General features: G+C 43.2%; 1 protein-coding gene across 4 annotated transcripts in view; it reads left to right on the top strand.

The window, feature by feature from the left end:
• The first annotated feature begins 218 nt into the window (after positions 1 to 218).
• Xiap (X-linked inhibitor of apoptosis) overlaps positions 219 to 10,965 on the top strand; it is a 47,096-nt gene continuing 36,349 nt past the window's right edge. Inside the window, exons 1-2 of one of the 4 annotated variants that reach the window (XM_070039774.1) lie at positions 219 to 302; positions 567 to 691. The gene's annotated coding sequence lies outside the window, so the exon portion shown is untranslated. Of the gene's footprint in view, positions 303 to 395; positions 517 to 566; positions 696 to 10,965 lie in introns of those variants that run through there. The other 3 variants (XM_070039775.1, XM_070039778.1, XM_070039773.1) reach the window with 3 other exon arrangements.

Here is a 10,965-nt window from a genome sequence, read left to right as displayed (position 1 = left end):
ACGTTCACCTTTATCCCTACTCCCCAGTCCCAGTTCAGCAAGCAAAAAGCCTAGGGGACAATCATCTTTAAGGTTGAAGGGGAAATCGCTTGAGCTAGGAGGCGGGGACTGGAAAGGTGCCATTGCGCATGTGCGCCCGCTCCGTCAGGTTAATGTTTCGAGCTGGGGGGGGTATGGGTGCGGGGGGGGGGGGGGTGAGGATTTTTTTTCTTGCTACCCCCTTCCGGCTCCGGGAAGTGGCGGGACCTTGGCTGCGCCCTGAGCGATTGCAGCGCTAACCTAGGGACGCCTGGGTCCGAAGGGTAAGTTTGAAAATGGCGGAGAGAGGAGGGGGGGGAGAAGGAGGGGCTTTGCTAGGCGGGAGTCCGACCTCCCGGTGGGGGGGGGGGAAGGAGTCGGCCTGGGCCGGGCCCTGGCCTAAGAATAGGACGGACGCTGCCCGGTGTCGTTAGGAGGCCCAGAAGTGGACGTACTTCGTTCCGGACAGCGGCTTCTTTCAGGGGCACGGACCTGCTGGTGAGCAAGCGAGTGAGGGAGACGAAGAGACCTCCGTTTCTTTCTCCTAGGCTAGGACCCGGCCGCTGAGCGGAGTTGACATTTCGAGATTGGGGCTCGGGCCGCCCCTCCTCCGGGACCCTCCCCTCGGGACCGAGCCGCTCGCCACTGGCGGTTGGGGCCGGCTCGAGGAGCGGTGGGTACGGCTCCTGAAGGCTTTACCCCCACTTTTCCTCCCGTCCCTACCCCTCCCCGTTTCCCCTCCTTGCCCCTCCCTTCCCCTCCCTGCCTCCCCCTCCCTTCCCCTCCCCGCCGCCCCTCCATATTTCACCCCTCCCTCCACTTCCGTTCCCGCGTAGCTGGGGAGGGCGGGAAGGCCGCGCCCGCCTTTGACGGGGGAAGTCGGACTGGGGCCCTTGGCCGATGTTCTCGGGCTGTCCAAGGAAGGCGTGGGTGGGCGGGTGGGTGGCTCGAGGCCCTTGGGTCTGCCTTCTTAAATCTTGTGACAACTAAGGTAAATGGAGTCAAAGAACTTTTGTTAAAAAATACGATCAAAGGGGACTCTCCACTCCTCCCATCCCCAATCTGCTGCCTGTGACTTGTGTTGTGCCTGATGGTGTGTGTCTGGCAAGGGCGAGTGAATCAGAAAGAATTGAGACCAAAGAGCTTCCGGAAGAGGAAATTAGTGGGTAATTCTTTCCAACCTTCTCTTGCCCTAGTCAGCCTTCCCAGCGTATCTGTAACACCTAAAAGCCAGTAGACGCTCCCTTTCATTATTTTAACTGCTCAATACAATTAAATTTTGTGGGGGCCGTGGGTTGAGGGAAGAAAATAGTGATTGCTGAAACTAAGCAATACGCTCTCCACCTCCAAAAACAACCCACCAAACCGTTGTAACAAAATCTTTCAGATTTTAATAATCCACTACTTTTCATCCAAACATAATTGTCATTACTTCTGTCACAACTAAATCTCGATAGTTAATAACTTCGAAATTTACTCTTGATAACATTGTACAGTGGAAATTCTTCTCTTTTTGTTCCAGTACCATTTGTTCTAGCCAGTTCAAGAGAATACTGTTACAGACGGCCATCTTAGAATTATAACATTTTACAGAATTGGAAAGGATCTTTGACCAACCCTTTTGTTTTAAAAGCAGAAACCGAGGTTCTGGATTCCAATGCTTGCCTAAGGCTGCCAGATTACTTAGATGAGAACCCACTTTCAGACCTCCAGGCCACCACTCTTCTGCTATTGCTTCATATAGCCTCCAAGCAGAAAATATTAAGTGCATTTGGTTTACCATTACTAAAAAACTGTACTACTCTGTATTGAACATGCATGGGAAACTAGTGCTTGACTTCTATTCTTTCTGCCATTTAAGAAGTACAAATGGCTGGGGCTTGGAAGGTGGCTCACTGGTAGACTGTTTGCCTTCCATGCATGAGGCCCTGGGTTCGATTCCTCAGTACCACATAAGCAGAAGCCAAATGTGGTGCTGTGGCTCAAGCAGTAGAGCACTAGCCTTGAGCTGAAGAGCTGAAGGACAGCACCCAAGCCCACAGTTCAGGCCCCATACCTACAGAGGGGAAAAAAGTTCAAATGGATTAAAAAGATTTAATTTATTTTTTGGTTGGTCGTGGGCCTTGAACTCTGGGCCTGAGCACTGTCCCTCTGCTCTTCAGCTCAAGGCTAGCACTCTACCACTTGAGTTACAGCACCACTTGTGGTTTCCTGGCGATTTATTGGAGATAAGAGTTTCAGGGACTTTCCTGCCTGGGCTGGCTTTGAACCGCGATTCTCAGATCTCAGCCTCCTGAGTAGCTAGGATTACAGGCGTGCGGCTAAAAAGATTTATATCCACAAACACAGAGACATATGCCTATGTAGTCCTTCCATTAGTGCAAATGATTTCTTATAAAATACACGGGGAAGAATACTAGAGGAGACTTACAGAAGAGCAAGTGGATGAAAATCATTTTACTTTGAATTTCAAATGAGGTGTGCTGTGTTTTTTTTTTTTAACCAACAAGAAGTATTAGTTTTATAATGAAAAACAATTTATTTTGGCATTATTCGTTGGTGCCAGTTCTAGACTTTGAACTCAGTCAGGGCCTGGAAACTCCCTGAGCTTTTCTGCTCAAGGCTAGTGCTCTACCACTTGAGTCACACCTCCACTTCGGGTTTTTAGATATGAGTCTCACAGACTTTTCTACCCAAGCTGAGTTTGAATCAAGATCTTCACATCTCAGCCTCCTGAGTAGCCAGCCTTACAGATGTGAGCCATCTCTTTAAAAATGAACATACATACGTATGTATCAACATAAGTAAGTATGATTCATTGGTATGTACATATATTCACATATAAATCACTGACTTGTGCTTTCACCTGACAATAGGCTTAATTATTTGTCTCATATTCCTCGGGAGATTTATTCTGTTGTTCTTAATTAATGTAAGATGGTAAAAATGTTAGTAGTCTATTTTTAGAAAATAGGCTGTTTCTTGCTTATTGAATAATGTAGAAAAATATATGCAAAATAACATCTGTCTGTGAAAGAAGTATGAATTATAGAATCTTTGTAGATAAGAATTATTTTTTCTTGGATGTACTGTGATTTGAATTAAGGGCCTAGTGCTTGCTAGGCTGGTACTTATGACTTGAGCCATACCTCCAGCCCTTTTTCCTACTTTTTTGGGTCAGTCGTGGGGCTTGAACTGTAGGCCTGGGTGCTGTCCCTGAGCTCTTCAGCTCAAGGCTAGTGCTCTACCACTTGAGCCACAGCGCCACTTCCGGCCTTTTCTGTTTATGTGGTGCTGAGGAACCGAACCCACGGCCTCATGCATGCGAGGCAAGCACTCTACTGCTGAGCCACCTTCCAAGCCCCTCTAGTTATTTTTTTATGTGCCATTCCTTGGGCTTAAACTCAGGGAAGAGCGCTGTCCCTCAGCTAGTGTTCTACCACTTTGAAACAGTTCTACTTCTGGCTTTTTGGTGGTTAATTGGAGATGAGAATATCATGGATTTTTCTGCCTGGGTTGGCTTTGAACCAGATCCTCAGATCTTAGCCTCCTGAGTTGCTAGAATTACAGATGCAAGCCATTGATGTCCAGCTTTTTGCTGGTTACTTTTAGAGATGGAATCTAGTTATTTTTTCTGCTCCCACTGGTTTTAAACTTTGGTTCTCAAGATCTCATTGTCTTTAGTAGCTAAGACTACAGGTGTAAGCCATTGGCACTTGGTATTAAAATATTTTTTATTTAATTGTTTTAATTTTATTTTGTGCCAGTGTTGAGGTTTGAACTCAGGACCTGAGCACTGTCCCTGAGCTTTTGTGATCAAGGGTAGCCCTCTACCACTTGAGCCACAGCTCCTCTTACCACTTTTTGGTGATTAGTTGGGCATAAGAGTCTCATGGACTTTCCTCCCTGCACTGGCATTCAACCATGATCCTCAGATCTCAGCCTCCTAAGTAGCTAGGATTATAGGCATGAGCCTCTAGCAGGCTGGCTTTAAATGATTTTTAAAAGGTTAAAGGGTTAAGAATTTAGCTCAGTAGCACAGTGCTTACCTGTTATGTACAAGGCCTGGATTGAATTCCTAGCACTGGAAAAAATGTTAATACTGGTAAGGTCCCCAGTGATTAGGAGTTCTGTTATCTTTCTTTTGTTTGTAAGTAGGCTAATTATGCATTCAGTGTTTCCAGGTAGCCTAACAAAGTAATGCTAAAAGTTAAGCCCATTTCACTGAGCAAGAAATACTGTAATTATTTTACTAGTAATTTGTTTAGTACTTGAAATGGTTTATTAACCTAAATACTTTCCGTACATTTCACTGTAAACATTGTTTTCTTTATATTAAGTAACTGGAGATCCCAAAGTAGTAAGATTTCACTATTTTTAATTTTATTTTTTGGTCGGTCGTGGGGCTTGAACTCTGGGCTTGGGCGTTGTCCCTGTGCTCTTCAGCTCAAGGCCAGCGCTCTACCGTTTGAGCCACAGCGCCACTTCCAGTTTTTTCTAGTGGTTTATTGGAGGTAAGAGCCTCATGGAGTTTCCTGCCCAGGCTGGCTTTGAACCACAATCCTCAGATCTCAGCCTCCTAAATAGCTAGGATTATAGGCGTGAGCCACCAGCGCCTGGCTGTTTTTAAAATTTTAAAGTCTGGTAACAAACTACAAAAAGGTATGGTATATAAAATAAACATCTGGGGGCTGGGAAGGTGGCTCAGTGGTAGAGCGCTTGCCTTGCATGCATGAGGCCCTGGGTTCGATTCCTCAGCACCACATAAGCAGAAAAAAAAAGCCGGAAGTGGTGCTGTAGCTCAAGTGGTAGAGTGCTAGCCTTGAGCTGAAGAGCTGAGGGACAGCGCCCAGGCCCAGAGTTCAGGCCCATGACTGGATAAAAAAACAACAACAACAAAATCTGTGGACCACCCACTGTGTGCTTGGCATGGTACTGGTAGGGTTGCAGAGGTGAATGTGTTGCTGGGCATGGTGATACACATCTGTCATCCTAATAACCTGGGAGGGTAAGGCAGAAGGATCAAGGATTTCGGCCAGCTTGGCACTTGTGGCCCATGCTGGTAATCCTAGCTACTCAGGAGTTTGAGATCTGAGGATCGTGGTTCAAAGCCAGCCTGGACAGGAAAGTCTGAGAGATTAAATGTACAACAAAAAGCCAGAAGTAAAGCTATGGCTTAAGTGGTAGAGTGCCAGCCTTGAACATAAAAGTTCAGTGTCAGGGCCCAGGCTCTAAGTTCAAGCCCCAGGACCAACACAAAAGAAAGCCAAAAAAAGTGAGTGTTTGGGCCAGCCCAGTCTACAAAGTGAGAACACTGTCTCAAAAAAACAAAGATACCAGTGATAAAAGAGATGCCCATGTTATTTTGAGGCTGAAAGATTATCATAAGCTTTCAATTCTTAAATTTTATCTGACTGGGTAATCTGATCATAGTATTATAACACAATTTTAGAACTATTTAAGGTCATTGTGTGAGGAGATTTTAGGACACAGAAGCAGTAGTAGTAAACTGAAAAATAAATGAATACTGAACTTAATAAATACCATGTGGTACAGCGGGAAGTACCTTGGATTGCATTTTAGGGAACCTGGGCTTTTTGTCTTAACTTTTTTCCCCTAGTTAACTGGGAACTGTTAGTCTGAGCACTGGCTTCTCCCCCCCCCCCCCCCAACTTGTTTGATATATTTATTCTGGTAAATTCTAAACACCCAAAAAGTGTATTAAGTATTTTCAGTTGTGAGAGGTATTTGCTGTAGAAAATCGATGAAATTTGGAATTGTGTAAAGACTTAGGCTCATGTTATATGGATATTGTTTTCTCTTATTCAGCATTACATACTGATTATTTCTTGTGTCATATGTCTTTCAAAATATAGTTTTAGCTGGGTGCTGGTGACTCACACCTGTAATCCTAGCTACTCAGGAGGCTGAGATCTGAGGATCATGGTTCAAAACCTGCATGGGCAGGAACCTCCTGAGACTCTAATCTCCAATATACCACCAGAAAACTGGAAGTGGTGCTGTAGCTCAAGTGGTAGAGCACTAACCTTGAACTGAACAGCTGAGGGACAGCACCCAGGCCCAGAGTTCAAACCCTATGACTGACAGAAGAAAAAATGTATATATATAGTTTTATCTTGTGTATTATTCTACGCTAAACTCTTCATTTGTACAGTTTTGGGCTACTTGTCTCCAGAGGTTTTAAACATAGATTCATTGATTATACAAAAAAGCCACAGAGCCAGGCCAATGGCTCACACCTGTAATCCTAGCTACTCAGGAGATGAGATCTGAAGATTGAGGTTCAAAGTCAACCTAGATAGGAAAGGCTGTGAGAGTCTTATCTCCAGTTAACCACCAGAAAACCAGAAGTGGCACTTTGACCGAAATGGTAGAGCCAAAGCTTTGAGCTGAAGAGCTGAGGGACAGCACCCAGGCCCAGAGTTCAAGCCCCACGACTGACAAAAAAAAATCACAGACTCTTGATAATGGTATTTAAGCAAGTCTACTTGGAGTAAATAAACTCAAAGGAACAAGAAATTGTGAACAAGTTGGGAATGCAAAGTGGACTAGACAATTTCTTTAATTATAATTATGGTGTAATTGTAGCTATATGATTTAATACCCTTTGATATTTGATAATGGTTTGGTATGCTTTTTTTTTTTTTTTTTTGGTCATGGGGCTTGAACTCTGGGCCTGGGCACTGTCCCTGAGCGCTTCAGCTCAAGATGAGCGCTCTACAACTTGAGCCACAGGGCCACTTCCTGTTATCTGATGTTTTATTGGAGATAAGAGTCTCACAGAGTTTCCTGCCTGGGCGAGCTTTGAGCTGTGATCCTCAGATTTCAGCCTCCTGAGTAGCTAGGATTATAGGCGTGAGCCACCTGTGCCTGGGTCTGGTATGCATTTTTGTTAAGGCTATTTGTGATTCGCTTAATCACAGTTGAGTTTTATAGTATAATTCCAAGGATATGAGTCATAGTGAAAGGTGAGGTTTGCTTATACAGACTGAGAATAACTTGAACTCATATGGTCAAAAGTCAAACAATGAATTAAGGTGGGTATTTTTAAGGCTACTTAAACTGAGCAGAGATGATGCCATCGTACATTCTTTAGTATCTGTAAGTGGTTATATGGGATTTGAACTTTCATACTCTCTTCTGTATTTATTTTATTGACTTTAAAACACAGGCCTTGATCTAGGTGTGGTGACTTAGGTTGAGGCAAGAAGCATTGCCAGTTGTAGCCTGGGCTACATAGTGAAACTGGTCCCCCCCTGCCCCCTCCCCCCGCAAAAAAAAAGCCTGGCTGGTGGTGTTGTAAGATGAATCATCCCAGAAGTCACATTTTAAAATATAGAATATTGGAGTCTTTATTATACAGTTAACAGGCTGCAGGGCGCCAGTTGTTACAAAGGCCTGCAGCACGCAAATACACATAACACAGCTAGGAAACATGCTAAAGAGGAAAGAAATAACAAAAACAATACCAACAGGCCAATTCAGCTCCAATGGAGAGGTGAATTGGGATGCCATGATGACTGGAGACCAGCCTGGAGACAGGACACAGGACACGATCACAGAGACACATGTGGCATGGTGTTCCCGTGGCTAGGCTGGTCTGGGCCTAAATAGGTAGGCACAGGGGACAGATGCTCAGGAAATTCCCATTCCCAGGCATTGGACTGACAGATTCAGTAACCTATCAGTAACCTATCAGTCAAGTGCCTGCCCCTGCCTCCAGGGGTCTGGACACACACATTACCTGAGAGGCAGGTGATTAGGGAGGGGGATTTCTTCCCCCACCATTAAGACAAAATGCCAGACCCTGCAGTCCAACGTGTGGCTAATATGGTGCCAGCCAGACCTGACCTCCTTACTTCAGTGGCTCACATTTGTAATCTTATACTCAGGAGACTGAGACCTGAGGATCATGGTTTGAAGCCAATCCAGCCAGGAAAGTTCATGAGACTCTTAACTTTGATAGCCAATGAAATGTTACAAATGGAGATGTGAGTTATGTGATAGTGTGCTAGCCTTGAGCTAAAAACAGTGCCCAGGCCCTGAGTTCAAGTCCCAGCTCCAGCACAAAAAATGGGGGAGGGGGAAAGGAAAGGAAAAAAACAACAACTAGACTTTTCAACATTTGCCATGATTTAACCTTTTTTCTGTGGCTTCAACTTAGTTTTTCAAGCCTGAAAAGGAGAGGAAGCTTAACATTTTCTCCTATCTCAGTAGACTATCCCTTCTACCAATAATTCTGATAACTTCTCTATATTGGTTTTAATTGCTTGGATTTATGTTTTTGTTTGGAGAGAGAGAGAGAGAGAGAGAGAGAGAGAGAGAGAGAGAGAGAGAGAGAGAGAGAGAGAGAGAGAGAGAGAGAGTGTGTGTGTATGTGTGTGTGTGTTGGTGCTGGGCTTGAATTCAGGGCCTCACTTGGCTTTTTTGCTTATGGCTTTTTCTGCTTATGTGGTGCTGAGGAATCGAGCCCAGGGCCTCATGCATGCGAGGCAAGCACTCTACCACTGAGCCACCTTCGCAGCCCCAGAACTAAATATTTTTATTGAGGCAAAACTATAGAAGGATCTTATGAAGAACTTGGTTTAAAGGCTAGATGTGGTGGTATATATCTGTAACCTCAGCATGCAGTAGGCTGTCTAAGATGATCACAAACTTGTGATCAGCCTGAGCAAATAACAAAAATGAACTTGTTTCACATTTGTTTGAGATCTAGACAGTAGCATGGAATAAAATGCTTCATTCCAAGATGTGAGCATAGTCCTGAGAGAGTACTTACCTAGCACACAAGAAGTTCTTGGCTCCATAGACATTACTGCAAAATGAGAAAAAATAATACGTCATTCTGATTAATATCTAGGACAAGTATCATCCACCTATAAAGTCTTCCACTAGAAGAATCTCAGCATGGCATTTGTGGAACCATCTGACTAAGTACTACATCTTAGTGTTACAGTAAGTTATCTGTTCAAGTAATAAAGAACAGAATTGGTTAAGTCACTAATCAGCTCTGTGACCTTGGTCATATCTTTGACTTCCTTATGCTTTAGTTTATGAGGAAAGATGGTGATTCTGCTATCCTGTTAGCACAAACATTGTGAACAAATGTGCTTGTGAGTGTTTACAAAATATAAAGGTCCTTTTCAGTATGCTTGGATTTGAGCTGGCTACCCCTTTTTAAACTATCTTTTTAGGCAGCTGAGTGCTGGTGGCTCATTCCTGTAATACCAGCCACTCAGGAGACTGAGACATGAGGATCATGGTTCAAAGCTAGCCTGGACAGGAAAGTCCTTGAGACCCTTGTCTCCAATTAACTTCCAAAAAAGCCAAACTGGTGCTTGGCTCAAATGGTAGAATGCTATCTTTGAGCAAAAGAAGCTCAGGGACAGTGCCTAAGCCCTAGAACCTACACGCAAAAAAAAAAAAAAATGTACTTCTTTATTTGTATTAGGCCCTACATTCATTTATCATTTTTACAAAGCAGATGCTGAAGAGTTCAGAACTCCAGAGAAACTTCAGACATCAATGAAACACTTTTCATCAAATCCTTTTATTTTCAGCCTCTATTAATAATAAGTAGCATTTAGTTATTACCTGTATTTTTAGCTGCTGCTGTGTTATTTTTTCCAACTAATGGACCAAACTGGGTAAGTCCTGTGGATATTATCTGCCAACTGCTTTTATTCTCCTCCTTTTTCTCTTGATAACAAAGTGTTGACATGGGGACTGAGTTTCTCCTCTTTTTAGTAGTCACTCAGAAGGACTTATCTAAACAGCAAACCAGTAGAAAATTTTCAGATTAGCACAAAGATAAGAATCAAAGAACATTTTTCCTTCTCTTTGTAAGTTATGAAAATGATCTGAAAAGCCAGATCCTTGCAGTAGAAAAAAAATTTCAGAAAATAATTTGTCTAATTAGTAACAGAAGCATATTAAGAAATAAAAATAATTAGGAACTTAAGAACTGAAGTTTTCAGATGAGTAGGAATGATACAATTAATCTTTTCACATTAGAATTTTTTTTTTTTGGTCCGGTCGTGGGGCCTGAACTCTGGGCCTGGGTGCTGTCCCTCAGCTCTTCAGCTCAAGGCTAGCGCTCTACCACTTGAGCCACAGCGCCACCTCCGGCTTTTTTCTTTTTGCTTATGTGGTGCTGAGGAATCGAACCCAGGGCCTCAGGCATGCAAAGCAAGAGCTCTACCACTGAGCCACCTTCCCAGCCCCCCACATTAGAATTTAAAGAATATAATTAATAGGGGCTTGGAACGTGACTTAGTGGTAGAGTGTTTGCCTAGCATGCATGAAGCCCTGGGTTGGATTCCTCAGTACCACATAAACAGATAAAGCTGGAAGTGGCAAGCCGTAGAGTGCTAGCCTTGAGCAAAAGAAGCTCAGGGACAGTGCCTAGGCTCTGAGTTCAGGTCCCAGGACTGGCAAAAAAAACAATACAATTAAAGGAAAAATTAATTGTACTGTGGCCAACAGGTTAAACATATAGCCATTTTAGGATGGGAATGGGAAACAAAGGAGGAGGCTACAATGCTTGATAAGAAATGTACTCATTATCTTGCCCATGTAATTGTCACCCCTCTGTACAGTATTTTCACAATAAAAAAAAATAGCTATTTTGAATAGAAATCACTTGTTCTCAATTAATTCTGATGATATAATGTCACAATTTTCAAATAAAAATATATTAGCAAAAGCCCTTTTGGTTTAGACTTTAAAAGTGTCATTAACAGTTATCAAATTACTGTTTCAATAGTATTTTAGCAGCTTTATTTAGATATAATTCAAATACCATAAAATTCATTTAATGTGTACACATAGGGCTGGGAATGTAGCTCAGCAGGTAACAAAAAGCACATGCTTATTACCATGTATGAGGCTCTGCATTCAATCTTTAGACCTACAAAAAACTAAAAC

The sequence above is a fragment of the Dipodomys merriami genome, unplaced genomic scaffold (genome assembly GCF_024711535.1).
Source record: "Dipodomys merriami isolate MVZ:Mamm:240054 unplaced genomic scaffold, mDipMer1.0.p SCAF_3, whole genome shotgun sequence".
NCBI classification, from domain to species: Eukaryota; Metazoa; Chordata; class Mammalia; order Rodentia; family Heteromyidae; genus Dipodomys; species Dipodomys merriami.
The sequence above is the reverse complement of the archived record's forward strand: the minus strand, read 5'-3'. Positions and strand labels throughout refer to the sequence as shown.